The 24,353-nt window shown below is 43.9% G+C and overlaps 1 pseudogene across 1 annotated transcript; it reads left to right on the top strand.

Annotated features, from left to right (window-relative positions):
* The first annotated feature begins 22,057 nt into the window (after positions 1–22,057).
* LOC311620241 (large ribosomal subunit protein uL29-like) lies at positions 22,058–22,565 on the top strand (annotated as a pseudogene). The gene has a single exon. The product of its transcript is annotated as a large ribosomal subunit protein uL29-like (transcript).
* Positions 22,566–24,353: the final 1,788 nt, after the last annotated feature.

The following is a 24,353-nucleotide window of genomic DNA, read 5'->3' as shown; positions in this document are numbered from 1 at the left end:
AGAGATGGAGGAAAAGAAAAGATTGGACATTGAGTTCAAAACTACAGTTATAAGGTTATTCAACAATGTCCTAGAAAAGGCCAATAAAATAAATGAGACCTATGAGGATATGAAAAGGGATCAACTAGAAATAATAAGGGATCAACTAGAAATGAAGAAAACATTGTCTGAAATAAAAAATATTACACAGAGTCCTAAAAACAGACTGGAAGATTGCAAGAATCAAGACAAAGATTTAGAACACAAAGAGCCAGAGGACACTCCTCCACAGAAGCAAGAAGATAAGAGAATCCAGAAAGTTGAAGATAGTGTAAGAAACCTCCGGGACAATTTCAAGCGAACAACATCAGAATTATGGGAATCCCAGAAGAAGAGAGAGAGCAAGATACTGAAAGAATACTGGAAGAAATAGTGACAGAAAACTTCCCCCACCAGGTGAAAGAATTAGACTTACAAGTCCAGGAAGCACACAGAATCCCAAACAAAAGGAATCCAAAGAGGACCACACCAAGACACATCATAATTAAAATTCCAAGAGCAAAAGACAAAGAGAGAATATTAAAAGCAGCAAGAGAAAAGCAGGTAGTTACCTATAAAGGAGCACCCATACGATTGTCAGCTGATTTCTCAACAGAAACCATGCAGGCCAGACGGGAATGGCAAGAAATATTCAAGGTGATGAATAGCAAGAACCTACAGCCAAAAATACTCTTCCCAGAAAAGCTAGCACTCAGAATCGAAGGCCAGATAAAGAGCTTCACAAAGAAAAAAAAAGCTAAAGGAGTTCATCACCGCCAAACCAGAATTATATGAATTGCTGAAGGGGGTTCTTTAGGAAGAGGAAGAAGATAAAGATAAAAATTATGAACAACAAATACGTAACTATCAACAAGTGAATCTAAAAACCAAGGGAATTAAAAAATCTGATGATCAATATTAACTGTTGAATATAATAGAATCAGAGGTATGGAAGGGGAGTGGACTGACGATTCTCGGGGAAAAGAGGAGTGGAGGTGCAGGAAGAGACTGAACATAAACTGTGCACCTATGGATGAGGACAATGGGGTGTGGGGAAAGGACAGAGGGTGGGGTGGTTACCTGGTGGAGGGAAGCAATTGAGGGGGGGAAGAGGGACACATTTGTAATAATATGAACAATAAAGATTTATTTAAAAAAAATTGTGGGGGCTTCTATTCCAAACACTGGAACCCTTGGCTGAGGTCCTAATGTGGCACAGGGACCACTTCTTCCTCCAGGAAACCTCCACAGTTAAGATATCTCTACTGATTTTAAACTGCCACATGTGGGTGTCGGACCAGCCAGTGGGCACCTCAGTAACTTTGGAAGAGTCCAATAGGCTATGTCTGGAAGAAAAGGGCTCTTTCTGCTGTTGGTCTGCAGTGGCCCTACTCATGCCGCAATGCAGCATGGCTGAGATTCCCTTCCTGCGCTGGGAGAGAAAGGAGGTTCTGTTTGTAAATCACTGAGGGAACTGGATGGGTCAACACTGCTCTATCAACATGAAATGAGATTACCACCAGCTGTTGTTTCACTGCTTTCAGCAGAGCCATTGAAACATTTGCAAAATAGCAAAGGGTTCCAGATGGGAGGGGCCATTGTTCAAAATCTAGACCACCCAGTGGGCACCTCAGTAATGGGCTTTGCACCCAATCCATACAGAAATTCAGTAACACATCACAGGGTTTGCATGATGGGTCTATGCCTCTGGTGAACCAGGGTGCCCTCCTTTTCCTTCACACTGACTTCTTTTTCCCCATTATTTCCCCCCTCCTCTTGTATGACTATAGACCTTCCTAAAATTTTGTTCAAAATAAGTCATTAGACAAAATTAAAGTACAAACAAAATCAGCTTCAAAGAGAGCAAGTGTTGTTTGAATACAAAATTTGCCTTTTAGAACCCACAACAGACCTGCATGTTTTATTTTCATAAATTGATAGAACGTTATCTAAGAGGCCTGGGGCACGGATTCGTTCACCGATGGGGTTCCTCAGCCTAGCCTGCACCCTCTCTCAATCCAAGACCCCCTGGGGTATGTTGGAGAGCTGGTTTTGGGGTATATCAGAGAGCCGATCCCCACAGGCAGGCCAAGGGACCCTACGCACAGGGCCTCTACTATGCATATAAGATCTTTGGTTAATCTTTTCCCGCCTTTCCCTGCTTCCCTCTGAGATTCATCAGTCTGTTCCATGTTTCCATGCCTGTGGTTTCCGCTCCTGAGTTGAGCGTCTGCCCCCTGGTGCTCAGTGTGTATCATAGCTACCGGCCAGTCGGCCAGTTGCTTAGGCTTTTATACATACAGATAAGTGAGAAAATGCCAGGGAAAGCAGCATGCTCCTCAAACTTCACATGTACACAGAGTACCTAGACATCCTGTGAAAATGCACATTCTGATTCAGTAGGTCTGGGGAGGGGCTCAAGAACATGCATTTCTGTAAAGCAGTCAGAGGATGGACACCTCTTTGAATGGCAAGGATCTAGAGTCAAGTTATGCAAACATTTCCTTTTGTAACATATCTGTAAATTTGCCAAAGTTATGGAAAAAGCAGTCCAAACAGATGATTAGGGTAACAAAGTTAGTCTTAAATATATCTAAGGCCTAGCCAGTTTGGCTCAGTGGCTAGAGCATCAGCCTGCAAACTGAAGGGTTCCGGGTTTGATTCTGGTCAAAGGCACATGCCCAGGTTGCAGGCTTGATCCCCATTAGGAGGCATGCAAGAGGCAGCCAATCAATGATTCTCTCTCATCATTGATGTTTCTGTCTCTCTCTCCATCTCATTTCCCCTCCGAAATCAATAAAAATATATTTTAAAAACGATATCTAAGAATAGAATGTCATACAGTATCCATTTTAAAAAATGGTCTGTCCTTTCTACTGATGAATCATTCAACTTTGCTCATCACTTTCATTGATTTTCTACTAAAGGTAAAAAATCTATTCTCTATTCTCTCCAGCATGTTAACCTATAACAACCTCTCCCATGAAATAAGGTATTTTCTGGAAGTGAGTCTCCTAGAAGGCACCTTGGCTTTGTGATGGGGAAATCTGGATCTGGCTTTGCCAGGTAGGAACCGAAAGACCTTAGATAACCTCCCTGATTCTTAGTTTTTGCACCTAAAAGTAGGTGTGGGGTGATTTATTTATTTTTTTAATTGTAGATGGGGGAAAGGCAACATAGCTCACAGAATTAATGTAAGCTTTGAGTAAGAGAATATATATGAATTACCTAATAACATTACCTGAAGTAACTGTACACAAGAGTCAAAACAAAACCCTAAAGCTGACATTTAGAAACACTACTAAGTTCCTGTAAACCATTTGGAAGAAAATCTTTTAAAGCACTCCTTACCCCCCACCTTGTATAATATGTGTATACTAAATTCACTTTAGCTCTATCCTCATGACTCCCGGAGCCTGTTCTGAATATGATGACTGCACTGCCCCGGAACACAAGTATGGCCTGAGCCAGGGCGATGGTGATCTTTCTAACACCCACCCTTTCTGCCCCGCTTCTGCACTAACCCTCCCACAGCCCTCTCTGCTCATACTTCTGTGATAGCACTTACCACACTGAGGGGGGAAAAAATCTATTTACCCAGGTTTTGGGCCTCAGACCCCCTTTCTCCGGGCAGGGGGCAGGGCTTCTCAGTGAGTGGTTGCTGTTGAATGAAGATCTCTCCAGGCTCCACATAAAGGATTGGGTGTCAGGAACTTAGAAGCCTGGCTTGTGTTCATTCATTCAGACACTTTAAAAATGCCTCCATGTACTCAACCATGTGCTAAAAGCGCTGCTCCATTTTATCTTTTAGAGATAGCCCAGGATGGAAATTATATTCCGCCTTAGAACCTTGTCATGGTTTTCAATTACTACAGGACCAACAAGTTACCTTTCCGCTAAATGTTAAGCCCAGTCTGTCTTCTTTGGCTATTTGTTCTGCTTTCATTTGCAACAAGGACATTGGAGCCAGACAGCCCTAGGTTCAAACACTGATCTACAATTTAGTAGTTGTTGGACTCTGGGTGAGTCATTTAAATTCTCCACTGCTCAGCTTTCAAATCTATAAAACAGTTACCCTCAGTCTGCAGAACACTCACTCAGTCTGCAGAATGGCTGTGTGTATGGGGATGGCAGTAAAGGTATTTCTAGAAGTTCTCTGGAGGACTTCTGCTTTGATAATGCACTAGGGTTAGAGGCAGGGGTGGGACTCTCAGAGCCTTCCTGAGTAATAACAGATGGCTGCGAACTAGACTTCCAGAGAGCATGGCCTTTTAACAGTCGGGCATTTATCTTGCAGAGCACAGAAGTGAGCTCAGATGTCTATGGATACAATTGGTGGTTTCCCTTCTATTTTTTCCAACCAATTGATTTTTTTTTTTAAAAAAATATATTTTATTTTATTTTTTTATATATATATATTATTGATTTTGTACAGAGAGGAAGGGAGAGAGATAGAGAGTTAGAAACATCGATGAGAGAGAGTCATCGATCAGCTGCCTCCTGCACACCCCCTACTGGGGATATGCCCGCAACCAAGGTACATGCCCTTGACCGGAATCGAACCCGGGACCTTTCAGTCCCCAAGCCGACGCTCTATCCATTGAGCCAAACCAATTTTGGCGATTTTTTTTTTAATCTGTATTGTTTAAAGTATTACATAGAGTATTACACATGTCTCCTTTTACCCCCATTGACCTCTCCCTGGCCATTCCCCCCCCCCCCACACACACACACACACATGTCTTCACCCTCCTAGTGTCCACTGGATATGCTTTTATGAATGCATACAAGTCCTTTGGTTGATTTCTCAGCCCCACTCGTCTCCCACCGCTGCCTTCCCTCTGAGGTTTGATGGTCTGTTCGATGCTTCTCCGTTTCTGTATCTGTTTTTGTTCATCAGTTTATGTTCATTATATTCCACAAATAAGTGAGATCATGTGGTATTTTTCTTTCTCTGACTGGCTTATTAACATAATGCTTTCCAGGTCCATTCATGCTGTTGCAAATGGTAAGAATTCTTCTTTTTTTATACAACATAGCATTCCATTGTGTAGATGTACCACCATTTATTAATCCACTCACCTGCTGATGGGCACTTAGGCTGTTTCCAAATCTTAGCTATTGTAAATTGTGCTGCTATGAACATAGGGGTGCATATGTCCTCTCTGATTGGTGTTTCTGATTTTCCAGGATATAGTCCTAGAAGTGAGATAGATCACTGGGTCAAATGGGAGTTTCATTTTTAATTTCTTTATGAAACCCCATACTGTTTTCCACAGTGGCTGCACCAGTCTGCATTCCCACCAGCAGTGCACAAGGGTTCCTTTTTCTCTACATCCTCTCCTGTACTTGTCATTTGTTGATTTGTTGATTATAGCCATTCTGACAGGTGCATCACTCAGATGATAAGTGACTTTGAGTATGTTTTCATATGTCTCTTGGCCTTCTGAAAAGTGTCTAAGTCCTTTGCCCATTTTTTGATAGGACTGTTTATATTCCTTTTGTTAAGATGTATGAGTTCCCAATAAATTTTGGGGATTAGGCCCTTATCAAACATAGCATTGGCAAATATCTTCTCCCATGCAGTGGACTTTCTTGTTTTGTGAATGATTTCTTTTGCTATGCAAAAGCTTTTAATTTTTATGTAGTCCCATTTGTTTATTTTCTCCTTAGTTTCCATTGCCCTAGGGGCTGTATCAGTAAAGATATTGCTATGACATGTTTGATATTTTGCAACCTATGGCTTCTTCTATGGTTTCCCATCTACGTTTGAGTCTTTTATATCCATTATTAGTCAAAGAAGCAGGTAAGCTTACCCTGGGACAACACTTAACTGTAAAAGTACCTCATTCTGTTGTTACCCTAATGGAAGCTAGGGGGCAACACTGGCTAACTCATGCTTGGATGACCCAGTATCAGGGATTCCTTTGTGAAAATCCATGGGAACAACTAGAAGCAGTGAGAGCTCTTAATTCTGCACCTTTTCACCCATTGCTGAGGGAGCCCCGGAGCATGATTGCCTAGAGAAGGTTTACTCCAGCCGACCAGATCCAACAGACAGGCCCCTCCAGAATCTGGACACAGATGGCAGTAGCTTCTTAGATGAAGGAACAAGACAAGCCGGATATGCAGTGGTATCAAACTTTGAGTCAGTCGAGGCACCGGCCCTGCCTGAAGAATGGTCAGCACAAAGGACAGAACTTTGGGCCCTAGTCAGAGCCCTAGAACTCAGTAAGGATAAGTGTGCCAACATCTATACTGATTCATGTTATGCCTTCACTACCCTGCATATCCATGGTGCTATACACAAGGAAAGGGGATTCCTGATGACCAGAGGAAAAGGAATAAAAAATCAGAATGAGACCTTAAAGTTACTAGAAGCAGTCTGGCAGCCTAAGGAAATAGCCGTCATCCATTACAAAGGTCACCGAAAGGGGAAAGATTCAGTGTCAAAAGGAAACCAGACTGCTGACGCTGCAGCCAAGCTGGCTGTTAAAGCACAAGTAGCACTGTCACGGGTCATGTTGGCCCCAAATTACCTAAACCTCCAAAATACACTCCAGAAGGAAGAGGGCAAGAGAACGAAGGAAGGCTGGTGGGTACTCCCAGGTCATAGGGTCTATGTCCCAGAACAGCTGCATGAACTCGTTCAGGAAAGGCTGCCCTAGAAGCTTTGTTAGGCAGTACTACCTGATTGCCCCTCTTCCCTCCTTGTGTGCCTCAGCCTCTCGGTGCTGCCTCCTCTGTGTGCAGAGCAGTGCCAAACAGGGTCCTGTGGGACCCATAGGAGTTCAGCACTGTGGGCAAGCTCCCTTTGAGGACTTAGAAGTAGATTTTATAGAAATAGGGCCTAGGAGAGGAAATAAATACCTACTAGTCTTTGCACCTTTTCCGGCTGGGTTGAGGCATATCCCACTCACACTGAAAAGGCGAGAGTAGTCACTAAGGCATTGCTGAAGGACATAATTCCATGGTATGGAATGCCTCTGACCATAGAGATAATGGTCAGAGGCATTCCATATGCCTGATAATGGAATGGAAAGCCTGATAATGGCCCAGCCTTTGTAGCAGAAATAGTACAACAGGTTTTAGGAATTAAATGGAACCTACATACAGCCTACAGGCCTCAGAGTTCAGGGAAAGTAGAATGCATGAACTGGACTCTCAAGCAGGCTATGGCTAAGCTATGCCAAGAGACAAACTTACCCTGGACAGATATCTTGCCTCTTGTACTCCGGTGTGTACGCTGTGCCCTGAGGGTCAGGTTAGGTTTCGCTCCCTTTGAAATTCTATATGGCAGACCCCCTCCCTTAATTCAGCCAAAGGGAGATTTGGGGAAAATAGGGAACTTAGAAATCCAGAAGCAACTACAAGGACTTGGGAAAGCTGTCTTTGAGGTCCACAGATGGGTCACTGATTGGGTACCCATCTCTCTAGGAACAGCCGTACATCCTTATAAACCTGGAGACCAGATTTGGGTAAAGGATTGGAAAAAGGAACTCCTCAAGCCTACCTGGAAGGGACCCTATTCAGTCACATTAACCACACCCACTCAAGGTTGCAGGATTGAGCACCTAGATCCGACACTCATGTGTGAAGGCAGCTCATCAGCCAAGCAGCGATCGGTCTGAGTGGAAGGTGACCCCAGATCTTGAAAATCCCTTCCAGCTGAACCTCAGCAAGGAAACAAAGGCTTCATCAGGAATTGTTGGACTACAGCTTGACATGCCATCCTTGGCTACACCTGCCTTGCAGGAATAGCCACAATGCCACTCTTGGTCCCAGGGGTTCACTGCTGTGGACTCCGCTGAACAGAAACAGAGGGAATAACGTTCTCCCACTGTAAAATTAGTTAACACATACTTGCCTCCCTTAGGGCCACTACCACGTGTCCTTGCTTAGAGATTCACTGCCCAAATATGCTAGACCGGGTAGTCTATGCGAAAACCCAATCAAGCCAGATTTTGGTTAGCTATACCTTTCAGCCTGCAGCATGTTATGACCCCGCAACCGAATTCATGTGGGGGGCGGGGGGAATTGTATTGGACGGGAAGAATTTAGCCCAGACAAAAATGGACAGGAGGCATCTGTCAAGGAAAGCCAGACTCAGTAATGTGCTGGACTCGCTGCACCCATGTTGGCTACTCTGATTGGGGGGGGGGGGGGGGGGAGAGAGAGAGAGAGAAGGGTCCAGGACCAAACCCAGGAGGCAGATATTAAAAAGACTATCAGGCAGCTTCTTGAACATAAAGCACCCAGATTACCTAAACTGAAGGCTCAGCTGCAGAAGCGATAATATTTAGACCCCGGGCTTTATCAGTTCCTCAATTCAGCCCACCACCTCCTCATATCACCAACTCTTATTTGGCTAGAGGCTGCTGGCTTTGTCTCCCTCCGGGACCACCCCTATTAATGGCTACTCAAACAAACATACTTAACCAGGGAACTTACGGAAGAAATAAGAGGACCTGTCTCGGCCAATGTGCCGCTAACTAATCTTCTCCCTGTTTGCATCAGCAGTACCCAGGGCCAGCATCCAACAGGTCGCCTCCCAGATGAACTATGCAACTCTACCCTCAAGGCTGAAAACACCACCTACCCCTGGTTTCCCCCTGCAGGAACATTCTACGTGTGTGGAACCACTGCTTACCTCAGCCTGCCTGCAAACTGGACAGTAGTGTGCACTCCTGCCTACTTAACCCCAGATATGTCTATTATACCCAAAACCAATCCATTGAGACTGCCCCCCCTTAAAATAGTAATAGATATTAGAGGACTCTGCAAGTAATCCCCCTTCTAATAGCGCTCAGAATTGTGGGTAGCATAGGAGCCGGGATAGGGGGAATAGCTCACTCTGTCTCCTCTTATCAAGTTTGACCAAAACAATTTCAGAAGACATAGAGAATAGCTGAGACTCTAATTGCCTTACAGGATCAAGTTGATTCCTTAGCCACAGTAGTACTACTGAACAGAAGGGGATTAGACTTACTAACAGCAGAGAAAAGTAGAATCTGCCTCTTCTTAGGAGAAAAATGCTGCTTTTACATCAACCAGTCAGAGATAAAGCTAAGAATCTAATCAAACGAGCAACGAAAAGAAGGCAGGAGCTATCTGAGTCCTGGGCTGGGTTTTTTGTTTTGTTTTGTTTTGTGTTTTTGTTTTTTTTTTTTGGGGGGGGGTGGTTCTGCAAATGGCTTCTCCCATTGGCAGGACCACTGTTAATGCTACTCATAGCCATAACGTTAGGACCATACCTTCTAAATTTCTTAACTCACTTTATCTCATCTTGCCTAGATGCCTTTAAACTTCAGATGGTCCTACAAACCAGAAGAATTCCCTACAAACCCCTCCGAGAGGAAGAAATGGGATGCTAACCCCTTGGTCATCGTCGTTATCAGCAGGAAGCAGCTGAGAGTGGTCGCTGTCCCGTTTCACCATAACATCCCGTAGTTGTACCACAAGGCTAAGAAAAGCTTGTGGGACAAGATGGGGGAGGGAGAAGGCTTAAAGGGTAATTCCAATGTAACCCTGATGTTTGAGAGGCTAGGAACCTGAATCTGTGCCCAAAATCTATTGTACATTCTTTTTTTCTTTTTAAAAAAATATATTTTAATGATTTTTTACAGAGAGGAAAAGAGAGGGATAGAGAGCTAGAAACGTTGATGAGAGAAAAACCTCGACCAGCTGCCTCTTGCACATCCCCTACTGGGGATGTGCCTGCAACCAATGTACATGGCCTTGACTGGAATAGAACCTGGGACCTTTCAATCCACAGACCAATGCTCTACTCTGTTTTCCCGAAAATAAGACAGTGTCTTATATTAATTCTTGCTCCCAAAGATGCGCTAGGTCTTATTTTCAGGGGATGTCTTATTTTTCCATGAAGAAGAATACGGTACACATTTATTGTTAAATGAAAATAAAGGAAATTTATTGCCTGTATACGGAACAGTAGTACAGTAGTTGTCAACACAAACTAGACAAACTGTGAATCCTACAGTATCAAGAATTTACTCATTTATTCAATGACAATCATGTCATCATCTTCTGGAACATCATAATAACAATACAATTCCTGAATTTCCTGGTGAATTTCTTGTGATTCCATTTCTTTCAGAATCAGTGGACCAAATCTCTCATGTTTAGCAACAGCACTGTCTTTAAATGAGTACTTCTTGTCAAGGTAGCCTGCTCGCAGTGCATTTGCAATGCAACTGTCAGTGATTTTCTCTCATGAATTCTTCACCCAAGTCACAACTTGCAGTTTAGGTTTCACAAAGTTTCCATGCTGATTTCTCTCTATTCTATTTTCAATGTAGTCATTAATTTCCATGTGCAAATTGTCTTTGAATGGCTTGTTTATTGCAATATCAAGAGTCTGGAGATAGGCTGTCATTCCTGCGGGAATCATTATCTGATCTATTTTTCTTTGGTGAAGAAATGTCTTCATGTCTTTAGCGCAGTGAGTGCTGACTGCATCCCAGACTAGCAGACTTCTTTGGCTCCCTCGCATAACAAGCGGCAGCATTAAATCAACCCACTTCCTTATAACTGCTTGTGTGGCCCAGGCTTTTTCAGTTTCAAGAATAAAAACACCCAAAACACATTCAATCTTTTCCTTCTTGCCCTTAGAAATGATTCAAGGTGGGATTTTAGTGCCATCCTGAAGAATTGCCGAAATACAGGGAACACGTGCACCTTTGTAAGCAGTGGAGGGAATGTACACTAAGGAGGCACCCCGCTGTTCAATTGTTGTTTGAGATGATTGGCCCATAAACACTGCAGTTTCATCCATAGCAATCATGTTGGAAAGATTGTATTTAGAGAAGTCAGCATCATCAATAAAGGACTTGAATGCAAGTGCTTGCTTAATAACATGAGTATCTTCCAACCTAAACAATGTTGTAGATCTTCTTAAAGACAGTTCACTTCGCTGAAGGAAATTATCCAGCCAGTGTTGTGATGCTTTGAAGTCTTGGGGGGCTATGTCAAACTGTGGTGTCATTGCAAGGGCAAATTCTTGAATCTGAGCCCTATTCACAACCAAAGCCTTTGCTCTCCTGTCAACAACCCATTCACAGATCAGGTCTTCCAGCTTGGAAAATAATGGTTGCCGACCTGATCCACACTTGTGCTTTTTAGCATTTCCCTTGTCCACTTGTTCAATGAGGTTACCATACTCTGCTCGCCATTTTTAGACCAATTGGATACTCAACATCTTCTCTTTGCAGAAAGCAGTAAGATTTTGGCCCCAAGAGTCTTCCACGATTCCTTTCTTGTACTCCACGGAGTAGTTTTTTCTTTTTGCGCTCATTTCTAGGGGTAAAAAAAAGGAATTGGGGTATCAAGGTGGGGGGAGGGGGATCACTTAAAATGACACAGTGGGGATCAGAAGGGGGAATTAAAATGGCACAGGAGAATCAGAGCGGGGATTACCATTTTAGTAACCCCTTTTGATCCTCCTGTGTCATTTTGATTGCCCCCTCTGATCCTCCTGTGTCATTTTAAGAGATCCCCTCCCCCCACCCCTGTGCCACTGAACACCTTCACCAGACATCCCCCCTACACCTTTATCAGACATTTACCCCCTGGGGCCTGCCTGGGGACTGTCACTGGGCTTGCTGGGGCCTGGATCTGGGCTGGAGCAGGGTCTGCCACTGACTGAGAACCTTCAGTCATCATGAAGGTGGCCGCGAGCATCAGGTACTGTCACCAGAGACAGACCAGCACTCACCACCTTCGCCGCGTCCTGTCCGCTCTAATCCTCCTGTTCTTCTGCACACATCTGCGAAAGTCTCCTCCTCTCTCCCACCCCGAGCTCACTGCTCACTCCGACCTCCGCTCCGCCTCCACACAGCAGTGACATCAGGACTCCGCGTCACTGGTTGCTAGACACCAGTCAGGTCCAGAGCAGCCAGGCCCAGAGCAGCCTGGCCCGGAGCAGTGGCCAGGCCCGGAGCAGCCAGGCCCAGAGCAGCCTGGCCCAGAGCATTCAGGCCCGAAGCATCCAGACCCGGAGCAGCCAGGCCTGGAGCAACCAGGCCCGGAGCAGCAGCATCCAGACTTGAAGTAGCAGCATCCAGGCCTGGAGCAGCAAGGCCAGAGCATCCAGGCCCAGAGCAGCCAGGCCTGAAGCAGCCAGGACCGGAGCAGCAGCCAGGTCCGGAGCAGCAGCAGCCAGGGCCAGAGCAGCCAGGCCCGGAGCAGCCAGGCCCGGAGCAGCCAGACCTGAAGCATCCAGGCCTGGAGCAGCCAGGCCCAGAGCAGCCAGGCCCAGAGCAGCCAGGCCCGGTGCAGCAGCCAGGCCCGGAGCCGCAGCAGCCAAGCCTGGAGCAATAGCAACCAGAGCTGGAGCAGCCAGGCCCTGAGCAGCAGCAGCCAGACTCAGAGCAGCAGCAGCCAGGCCCAGAGCAGCAGCATCCAGGCCCGGAGTTTGTGGGGTTGAACCCTGGGTTCAAAATGAAAGGAAAGAAGGAGCAATGCAGCCAATTCGGGTACCAGAGTGTTATGTCCATCATCACAATGGACTCAGAGAAGCTCCTGTGTCCCTTCACCCAAAAGGACTGAGAGTTGCCCAGACGACAGCAAAGTGGGAGAAGAAAACTGAAGGCTACACAAGGGACTGGGGTGCCAACATGGAGTCATCTGAAGAAATTAAAGGCTGAAGTGGAAGCTACTTCTTTAATCATGTTCCTGCTCATGCTAGCATCTGTTAGCTTCCAGTCTGCTGCAAAGTCTTGTGCAGCAAGTCCAAGGACTCTGAGTAAATCTACACCAGCAACAAAAGAGACTCACTTAGTAGCTAAAAATATGAATATGTCCATAATTCTGATTTCTCATTTTGTTGTTTTGCATTGGCATTGTTGTTATTATATAATAACCAGAATTTTGCTCTTGACATTCAAGTTTTGAAAATAACATGTATATGGTTTAGTTTTTGCATTGGCATTGTTTGCAATCGTTTTTAATTTTAGAGCCCTATTATTATTATTTTTTTAATCAATCTTTATTGTTCATATTATTACAAAGGTTCCTCGTTTCTTCCCCCCTCCACCAGGTTCCCACCCCACCCTCCGCCCCCTTCCCCTCCCCCATTGTCCTCATCCATAGGTGCACAGTTTATGTTCAGTCTCTTCCTCCCTCCCTTTCCCCGATAGTAAATCCCTTTTCAGATAGTAAATCAGTTACTTAGCATTTTCTCATATCAATAATACCTCCACATGCCCAAAGATACACTTCACACAAAAGACATTTCCAAATAGGTCAACCAACCTCATCCTGGCCCCCCACAAGGCACTCACAGATCAACACCCCAGCCCTATACTAACTCAACACATTCAGATCTAAGCCTTCATCCCTTGATTCAGCAGACCCTCAAGTTCCCGAAAAAGTTTCCAGCCATGTCTGAGAGGCAGCCTTGGGGTGGGGGCAGGCGAGGAGCGAGCTGTTCCGGGCCTGGCTGCTCCGGGCCTGGCCTCTGTTGCTCTGGTCCGTTCCACAACCAGCTTAAAGCCCTATTATTGATGTTTAAATTTTATTTTAATTAGTAAAAAAGGATGAGATGTAGAGAGCCGCTTGAGAAGGCACAGGGACATTCTTTTAATTCTTATCAGCTGAGATTGAGGGCACTGGCAGAATCCTCTTATCAGTACTGATTTCTTTTTTTTCTTTTCTTTTTTTTAATATATTTTATTGATTTTGTACAGAGAGGAAGGGAGAGAGATAGAGAGTCAGAAACATCGATGAGAGAGTCATCGATCAGCTGCCTCTTGCACACCCCCTACTGGGAATATGCCCGCAACCAAGATACATGCCCTTGACCGGAATCAAACCTGGGACCTTTCAGTCCCCAAGCCGACGCTCTATCCATTGAGCCAAACTGGTTTCGGCAGTACTGATTTCTTAATCCATGTGCTTGGAATAAGGAACAAATAGGACCCAGGTCTCGATATGCTAAATCTTGCACCAAAAAATAAGGAGCTTACACAGATTTTGATGAATAGGATCTGAGCACACCCGAAACTCCTTTTGACCTTAAACTCCCCTTTGGAAGCCAATAAAAAAATAAATAAATAAAAGGAAATTTAATAACCTGATGAACAATATTAACTATTGAATATAATAGAATCAGAGGTATGGAAGGGGAGTGGAATGATGATTCTCAGGGAAAAGAGGAGTGGGGGGTGCGGGAAGAGAATGAACATAAACTGTGCACCTATGGATGAGGACAAGGGGGTGTGGGGAAAGGGCAGAGGGTGGGGTAGGAACCTGGTGGAGGGGAAAAAATGAGGAACTTTTATAATAATATGAACAATAAAGGTTTATTAAAAAAAGATAAAAGTTTATTGAAGATAAAAATCATCCACATTGTATATGTGTATTTTGGGGGTAAAATTGGGATTATACCATGTTATGTATATACTAGAAGCCCGATGCATGAAATTCGTGCAAGAGTACGCCTTCCCAGCCAACTGCCTGGATCCCTCCCTCGCAGCGGTGGTGGCTGCACCCCCAGCTTCATCCTGGAAGGATGTCAATCTAATTAGGATATTACGCTTTTATTATTATAGATATTTGTATCCTGCTTTTGAACATTAATCATGACCATTCTAATATGAATATATATGGATGGAAGCAAACTTTATGTGAAAACTTTAGATCTATAGAGGTAATGCTTTTTTTAAAACATCAAACATGTTATCTTTTCACTTGTATATTTCTTTCAAAGTTTATATGCCTTAAAAATCTGTTTATGATTCTTTTTTTACCTCAAAACACTTAATCCAATGGAAATTGATGTTATAAAATGAAGATCTAATTTGAAATTTTCTTGAATATACTTAGCTAATGTTTCTAGTGTCACTTGTTGAATAATCCAACTGTTCTCAATTGATTTATTTTATCTTTTTATACATTTAGTGTTTTACATATGATCTATCCAAGATTATCTTATGTTTTCCATTACTGTTAATGTTTGCTGTATTACAGTTTTGTATTTTTTCAATTTCAAATGAGTCCAATTTTCTGTTTTGCAATTTCAAAATCTTCTCAACTAAGTTTAAAAAAACAACAACACAAAACTCACTTGCCAAGTTTCAAAAACTAACTACATTCTCAGTTTTAATTAGGATTTTAATAAACTACATATAACATTTGAGAAAATTTAATATTTTTATATTATTATGTCTTTTTAACCACACTTAATTTAAATGAAACTAAATATCCTGATATTATTCATGGGATTATGAAATTGAACAGAATCATAGATATAATTCATAACACCTGAAAATGAAAAGCAAATTTTCACTTATATATTTGTTTTAAATACACCCTTTTTTGCCGTTTTTTTAATTTTATTTTATTAAAACATTTTAATGTTTGCAGGTGTCCCCATTCCCCCTACTCCCTCCCCTGTTTCCGGCTCCCTTGGGCTTCACCACAATATTGTCAGTGTCCACAGGGTGAGCACATATGTTCTTCAGCGAAAGCTTTCACCTTCTTTACCCAGTCACCCTCCTCCCCTCCCCTTGGATACCATCCAGTCTGTCCCACATATCCAAGCTTCTGGTTCCAATTTGAACATCAGTTTATTTTATTCATTAGGTTCCACATATTAGTAAGATAATATGGTATTTGTCTTTCTCTGACTGGATTATATTGCTTAGCATAATTCTCTCCAGGTCCATTCATTCAGAAATGGTAAAAGTTCTTTTTTTAGAGCAACATAGTATTTCATTGTATAAATGTACCACAGACTTTTATCCGCTCATCTTGGCTATTGTTAATAATGCTGCTATAAACAGGGACCCATATATCCTTTTTTTTAAAAAAATATATATTTTATTGATTTTTTACAGAGAGGAAGGGAGAGAGATAGAGAGCTAGAAACATCGATGAGAGAGAAACATCGACCAGCTGCCTCGTGCACACCCCCTACCGGGGATGTGCCCGCAACCACCGTACATGCCCCTGATCGGAATCGAACCTGGGACCTTTCAGTCCGCAGACCGACGCTCTACCACTGAGCCAAACCGGTTTTGGCCATATATCCTTTCTGATTGGTGTTTTGGGATTCTTAGGATATATTCCCAGAAGTGGGATCACCGGGTCAAAAAGCAGTACCATTTTTAATTTTTTGAGGAAACTCCATACTGTTGTCCACAGTGGCTGCACCAGCCTGCATTCCCACCACCAGTGCACAATGGTTTCCTTTCCTCGACATCCTCACCAGCACTTGTCATGTTGATTTATTGATGATAGCTATTCTGACAGGTGTAAGATGAATTATGCTCTTTATAGCCTTTTACCTCATCTATGCATGTTCTCACATTTTTTATGTGGAATGAAGGAGGGGATATTTGATACATAGTTTTAATGAAAAATTTTATACTTTCTTTCATTACTGAATTTTCAGGACTTAGTTGAATTACCGGAGTCAGTTCTTCACTGTATTAACATCATAAAGAATAAGAGTAAAACCGCTGAAGAGCTCACTCTTCAGGACTTAGAAGATACTGACGTTTTAAGTAAGTACAGTTTTTATCTGCTTGAAAGATACATTTTTTTGTGAGAATAATTAACCTAAAATGTAAGAAAATTGAACTGATTAAAGTATGTATCTCTTCTTTCATGCATATATTTTGTCTCTAATATAATATATATATATATGGTATATTGGACCGTTCAATTTAGTTCATTTATTTTTCTTACTAACCTTCCTTATATCTCCAATAAATACTAATCACCAATATTTGTTTAAACAGCCTTAATTAAAACCAGACATTCTATTACTTCACATTTAAGAAAACTAATTAAAAAATAATAAAGAAAACCAATCATGGGACAATTTTAAAAGAATCAGTTTATATATCTTTTTGGAGAAAAGTATAATTTATATAAAAAGCCTAATAATGTTTATTTTCTTCAACTGATCAAATTTACTCCTGGGAATTATTCTACATAATAAAAGAGTGATATGCAAATTAACCTTCACTCTGCCACACCCACCAGCCATGCCCACCAGCCAATCAGAGCGAGTATGCAAATAAACCCAACCAAGATGGTTACAGCCACAAAGTGCAGGAGGGAAGCTTGGGTTTCCCAGGCAATGGAAGAAGCCAAGCTTTCTACCTGCCCTTGCCAGCCTAAGCCTCCACTCAAGGCTACAAAGTTTCAATTATAGAAGGTAAATAAATCCCAGATACCAGGGCCTCCGCTTGGGTTGCCAGGGGGATGGCTGGCCTGCAAATCACCACAGGCCCCTCGCCCAGGCCGCCCCACACCCCAAGGAAACCCCCACCCTGATCTGGGACACCCTTCAGGGCAAACCAGCTGGTCTCCACCTGTACACCAGGCCTCTATCCTATCTAATAAAAGAGTAATATGCAGATTGACCAGCACTCAAACATACAAATTGGCTGTCCCCATGTGGAAAGATCTTGCCTCTATGTGGACACAAGATGGCCACCACAAGATGACCAGCAGGGGAGGGCAGTTGGGAGGCACCAGGCCTGCAAGGGAGAGCAGTTGAGAGGGACCAGGTCTGCAAGGGAGGGCAGTTGGAGGTGATCAACCCTGCAGAGGAGGGAAGTTGGGGGTGACCAGGCTGGCAGGGGAGCAGTTAGACATCAATCAGGCTGGCATGGGAGTGGTTAGGGGGTGATCAGGCTGGCAGGCAGAAGTAGTTAGGGGCAATCAGGAAGGCAGGCAGACGAGCAGTGGGGAGCCAGCAGTCCTGGATTGTGAGAGGGATGTCAGACTCCCATTTAGACCTGAACCCGGTGAGACAGTCAGACATCCCTTGAGGGGTCCCAGACTGGAGAGGGTGCAGGCTGGGCTGAGGGACACTCCCTTGCCTCCCCTGGCCTCGTGCACGAATTTTGCACTGGGACTCTAGTTCTAAGAATAATTAAATAATAAAAGATTTCATTAGAATTAATCATGGCTTCATTTATAATGAAAAATTGCAACCATCTTAATGTTCAACAGGAAGTTGGTATGTTCAATAATATACCCATTAAAAACGTATTAGACAAATATTTAATGACATAAATATTTATGATATATTATTTAAATTGTTATAAAATTTAATGTAATTTATGCAAATAATAGCATAAGTCATAGTGTGAATATTCACAGATACTCATCAACAAATATTACTGTGTGAAAATGTCTCTTCTAGACACTGAGAATGCAGCAGAGAACAGAATAGGCAAAGCTTCTACTCTACTTTTCTATTGTTCCAGTGTGGGCAGACAGATAATAAACAAATAAATACATAATATTCCAGTACAGATAAATGCCATGAAAGAAAAACAAATTCAAAATAAAGGGGTAGAGTTTGGAGGTTGCTATTTTAGATAGGGTAGTTAGGGAAGGCCCCTAGGGGGAGGTGCTATTTAAGCAATGACTGAGAAGGTAAGCCACATGAATGTTTTAATGAATGAGAAGATGAACCGTGAGGATATCTAGAGAGCCGATGTTCCAGAAAGAAGGAATTGTAAATGCCAAGACACATTGAGTGGGCTTAATACATTTGAAGAACAGTAAGCCTTGGTGATTATATCTAAGAATACTAGGGTCTGATCATATAGGGCTCTTATAAATCATGGTGGGTTATTACAATAGTTAGAAATGAGAGTAATCCTATATAATAAAAGTGTAATATGCAAATCGACTGACCAGCAGAATGACCAGTAGGTAGGGGCCAGCATGCATGTGGTGCCAGGCCAGCTAAAGCATGTGCCAGCAGGCAGAGGGAGGGAATGGTGATGGTGGAGGGGGGGGCAACCAACAGCCACAGGGGAGAAATGCTGTGTGGGGGGAGGGGAGGGGCAGCACCATCCTCTGATCGACCTGTCCGATCTATTCGGTCACCTCCCACAGATGTCAGTAGGACATCCCCTGAGGACTCCTGGACTGTGAGAGGGCACAGGCCAGGCTGAGGGACCCCCCACCCCTGCAGTGCATGAATTTTCATGCACTGGGCTTTTAGTTCTATATAATAAAAGGCTAATATGCAAATAGACCGAACAGTGGAACAACCAGTTACTATGACATGCACTGATCACCAGGGGGAAGACACTATCACAGGAGCTCCCCTTTGTGGTCAGTGTGCTCCACTCAGCCAGAATCTGGGCTCATTGCTGGCAAGTGCAGTGGCAGTTGTGGGAACACCTCCCGCCTCTGCTGCAAGTGGACAATAAGGAGCGATGAGTCCTGGACTGTGAGAGCCCTGGACTGTGAGAGGGATGTCTGACTGCCGGCTTAGGGATTGGGCCTAAACTGGCAGGCATACATCCCCTGTGGAGTCCTAGGCTGTGAGAAGGCACCAGCCAGGCTGAGGGACTCCCCCCTCCAGTGTACGAATGTCGTGTGCTGGGCCTCTAGTTTGAGTATAAATGATGAAAATGGTCATATTCTAGAAACCATTTTTTATGGTAGAAGAACCAAAAGGATGTATTGATGGATTGGTGTGAAAGAAAGAAAAAAAATGGCTCCAAGATTTTGTCCTGAGCATCTGTATGAATGGATATGTAAAGACTTGTTATATACTATAGATGCTTCAAATTTTGGCAGTGATTATTTACAGTTGAGTGATAAGAGATTTTAATGGTATGATAATTTACTTTTACTAAGGCTTATACAATGAAAATAAAAGTATATTGGCAAATATATAGCTTAATTATGAAAAAAGCCAAAGGTAACAATTATAGAAAACTAGAGGAGATGTGTGCAATAGGCCTTCCTTCCCTTGGCTTCCAGGACTGGTTTTCCTCTGACACCTGGGACCCAGGCCTTCACTCCAGCCGGAGTCTGCCGCCTTTGCTGCAGGCTCCAGCTAGAATCTGCTGTCTTCATCTTTGCTTTGGACTCCAGCTGGAGTCTGCCATCTTCGTCTTCACTGCAGAGGAGTCTGCAGTCTTCGTCTTCACTGTGGCCAGCTGCTCCTGAAGATCCCTTCGCCCCCTGCCCTCCCTCTCATAGCAGGCGTCCTGCCTCAATGGGCACTCCGGGCCTGGAGCAGCTGGGCAGCCGACATCTTTCTCCTCCTCCTAATTTGCATATTCCCTCCTGGTTGCCTGGTGGGCATAGTGGAGTGATGGTTAATTTGCATGTTTCTCTTTTATTGGTTTAGCTATATGAAAGTTTATATAACTACAATTATGACAGTGGTTTAGAAAATTATGAGAGGATCTCCTATACAACTCTAGTCAAATAGGTTTAATAGTTTTAATGAATAATTTTCCAAGAAAATTAAAATTATCAACACTTATTGATAAAAAATAGAAATATTTTTACATCAATAATCTGGCAATATGATGGAAATGGATTTCTTTTCTAATGTCTTTAGAAACTAGAAATAATTTTGCAGTAGAATTACTACAAACCATCCAGGAGCAAAAATCTGTAGGCTATATACTAATTTAGTTATAAAAAGGTACATATTTAAAAAATACAATTGTATAGTCATAACACATACAATAGAAGCCAGAGTCTAACTCAATTTATCAAGATAAATGTATTGATTAGGGCTCCCAGTTGTAAACATCAGAAGCCATTGAGGGTATATATTTATTATGTGTTTGTTTTTATGGGTTAGTAAATGTTCTGGTTATTACTGCAAAACAAACTTGTTATTTAAAATAACAATTTGTTATTATCTTTTATGATTCTGTAGGTTGACTGGGGTTAGCCAAGCAGTTCTTGCACGGGTATCTTATGCATTTGGCATCAGATGTTGAGTAAGGCTGCAGTCACCTGAAAGCTTTACTGGGTTGTAATTCCAAAACGGCTCACTCAAATGTCTGGCAGTTGGTGCTAATTGTTGGCTGGGTGTTCAGTTGGTGCTGTCAGCAGGAGGCCCCTGCATGTGGTTTGTCCCTATGGCTTGCATGGAGACAAACAATATCATGAACAAAATACCAAGAGACTTAAGGTGGGACCTTGTAAGGTTTCTTTATGACCTATTCTCAGATCATGCAGTATCATTCCTACCAATCCTGATGGTTACACAGGGTTAGTCTAGCTTCTGTGCAAGAGGATCTATGCAGAGTGTGCATACCAAGAAATGTGAGAGAAGAATCTTGGGAGATTTGTTACGACAGTAAGTAACAGATTGCTAACAGAACTTAAGAAACAGACTGTAGACTGAAAATCCAACATGTACAAAATACACACGCACACATACACTGCAGAACCTGTCTGCTGCAGGAGCTTGCTATCTGATATTGACTGGGGTTTATTATCTACTATGCACTCCTGTCTCCAAACCAAAGCTCCCTCTATCTATCATGGTTGGGCCAATAAAATGTTAAAATATGGCTCCCTGCCTCTCTTCACACATAATATTTTATAAAAATAAATAATTACACAGATATATCAATTGATAGAACGTAAGTCACCCTTAGAAACCTAGTATAAAGGGGATCTGGAGAATGTTGCTTTTTGTTCTACAGCCCCTCACACAGGAAAGCATGCCAGAAAGATTGTGCATAGTTGTTGAAGACGAAAATCTGTATCTGACAAAATAGTTGTGAATAGAAAGTTAACCAGCAGAATGATTAACTTAAAAAATAGTTTACTATCAGGAAACATTACCATGAAATAACACATTAAATGAATAAGGAAAAGAAACATAACTACATCTACACAGATAATACAAAGACTTGATAAAATAAAACAAATACAAACTCAAGAAAGTTTACTTCACTTATATGTTAGTAATTATAATCCTTTAATACTTTTATTAAAGTGGTTTCAATATCTGTGTAAAATTATATTGCTAGTTGTAGCAGGCAGAGTTAAACTTTTCTTGATTTCTAATCAAGATATCATTACAATATCAAACAATACATTATTATGTGTATGTGGAGAATAAACTTTAGTCTAGAATATAAAAAAGGATACCAAATTAGTGATATAAAATTTGTTACATTTTAGAGTAAAAATTACAGATTTCCTGTTCTTTATTCTTCATTGCTTTTCTGTGGCTTTGAGTTACTGATCAATAATCTGCTATGATAGCTCTTTCTCTCCGAGCAGGCGGCGGCGGGCAGGGGTGTTTAGCCATGGCCGAAATTAAGGCTCCGGACCTTCGCGGCAAGAAGAAGGAGCTGCTCAAACTGCGCGTAGCCAAAGTGACAGGCGGCGCAGCTTCCAAGCTTTTCTAAGATCCGAGTTGTTCGCAAGTCTATCGCCCGTGTTCTTACTGTCATCAACCAGACTCAGAAAGAGAACCTCAGGAAATTCTACAAGGGCAAGAAGTACAAGCCCCTGGACCTGCAGCCCAAGGAAACCTGTGCCATGCGCTGCTGGCTGAACAAGCACGAAGAGAACCTCAAGACCAAGAAGCAGCAGTGGGAGGAGCGGCTGTACCCCCTCCGGACGTACCCCCTCCGGAAGTATGCTGGTCAAGGCCTGAGCATCTCTGCCTCAATGAAGCACAAACTGGCTGTTGAAAAAAAAAAAAAAAATGCTGTGATACAATTTGAGATTATAGGATGTTGGAAAATTTGAAAATTTTTTTTTAAATAAATCTGTATTGCTCAGATTATTACAGTTGTTTCTTCTCCCCCCCCCCCCATAGCTCCCTTCCACCAGGTTCCTGCCACACCCTCTGCCCTTACCGCCTCCTCTCCTACCCGCCCCCCTCCCCCCCCCCCCCCCCCCGCCCCCGGCCATTGTCCTCATCCATAGGTTATACGATTTTAATCCAGTCTCTTTCTGCACCCCACATCCCTTTCCCCCTGATAGTTATCAATCCACTCCCTTTCTTTGCCCCTGATTCTATTATATTCACCAGTTTATTCTGGTCTTCAGATTTTTTTAAATTTTCGTTTTGTTTTGTTTTGTTGCCAATGCAAAAACTAACCACATACATGTTATTTTCAAAACTTGAATGTCAAGAGCAAAATTCTGGTTATTATATAATAACAACAATGCCAATGCAAAACAACAAAATGAGAAATCAGAATTATGGACATATTATTATTTTTAGCTACTAAGTGAGTCTCTTTTGTTGCTGGTGTAGATTTACTCAGAGTCCTTGCTGCACAAGACTTTGCAGCAGACTGGAAGCTAACAGATGCTAGCATGAGCAGGAGCATGATTAAAGAAGTAGCTTCCACTTCAGCCTTTAATTTCTTCAGATGACTCCATGTTGGCACCCCAGTCCCTTGTGTAGCCTTCAGTTTTCTTCTCCCACTTTGCTGTCGTCTGGGCAACTCTCAGTCCTTTTGGGTGAAGGGACACAGGAGCTTCTCTGAGTCCATTGTGATGACGGACATAACACTCTGGTACCCGAATTGGCTGCATTGCTCCTTCTTTCCTTTCATTTTGAACCCAGGGTTCAACCCCACAAACTCCGGGCCTGGATGCTGCTGCTCTGGGCCTGGCTGCTGCTGCTCTGAGTCTAGCTGCTGCTGCTCCGGGCCTGGATGCTCCAGGCCTGGATGCTTCAGGCCTGGCTGCTGCTGCTCAGGGCCTGGCTGCTCCAGCTCTGGTTGCTACTGCTCCAGGCTTGGCTGCTGCGGCTCCGGGCCTGGCTGCTGCACCGGGCCTGGCTGCTGCACCGGGCCTGGATGCTCCGGGCCTGGCTGCTCTGGGCCTGGCTGCTCCAGGCCTGGATGCTTCAGGTCTGGCTGCTCCGGGCCTGGTTGCTCCGGGCCTGGCTGCTCTGGCCCTGGCTGCTCCGGGCCTGGCTGCTCTGGGCCTGGCTGCTCTGGGCCTGGCTGCTGCTGCTCCGGACCTGGCTGCTGCTCCGGTCCTGGCTGCTTCGGGCCTGGCTGCTCCGGGCCTGGCTGCTCTGGCCCTGGCTGCTCCGGGCCTGGCTGCTCTGGGCCTGGCTGCTCTGGGCCTGGCTGCTGCTGCTCCGGACCTGGCTGCTGCTCCGGTCCTGGCTGCTCCGGTCCTGGCTGCTTCGGGCCTGGCTGCTCTGGCCCTGGCTGCTCCGGGTCTGGCTGCTCTGGGCCTGGCTGCTCTGGGCCTGGCTTCTCTGGGCCTGGCTGCTCTGGGCCTGGCTGCTGCTGCTCCGGACCTGGCTTCTGCTCCGGTCCTGGCTGCTTCGGGCCTGGCTGCTCCGGGCCTGGATGCTCTGGCCCTGCTGCTCCGGGCCTGGATGCTCTGGCCCTGCTGCTCCGGGCCTGGATGCTGCTACTTCAAGTCTGGATGCTGCTGCTCCGGGCCTGGTTGCTCCAGGCCTGGCTGCTCCGGGTCTGGATGCTTCAGGCCTGAATGCTCCGGGCCTAGCTGCTTCGGGCCTGGCTGCTCAGGGCCTGAATACTGCTCCGGGCCTGGCTGCTGCTCCGGGCATGGTTGCTTCAGGCATGGCTGCT

The sequence above is a fragment of the Pipistrellus hanaki genome, assembly GCF_964339955.1.
Source record: "Pipistrellus hanaki genome assembly, chromosome: 3".
NCBI lineage: Eukaryota > Metazoa > Chordata > Mammalia > Chiroptera > Vespertilionidae > Pipistrellus > Pipistrellus hanaki.
This window is presented reverse-complemented; position numbering and strand designations above follow the sequence as displayed.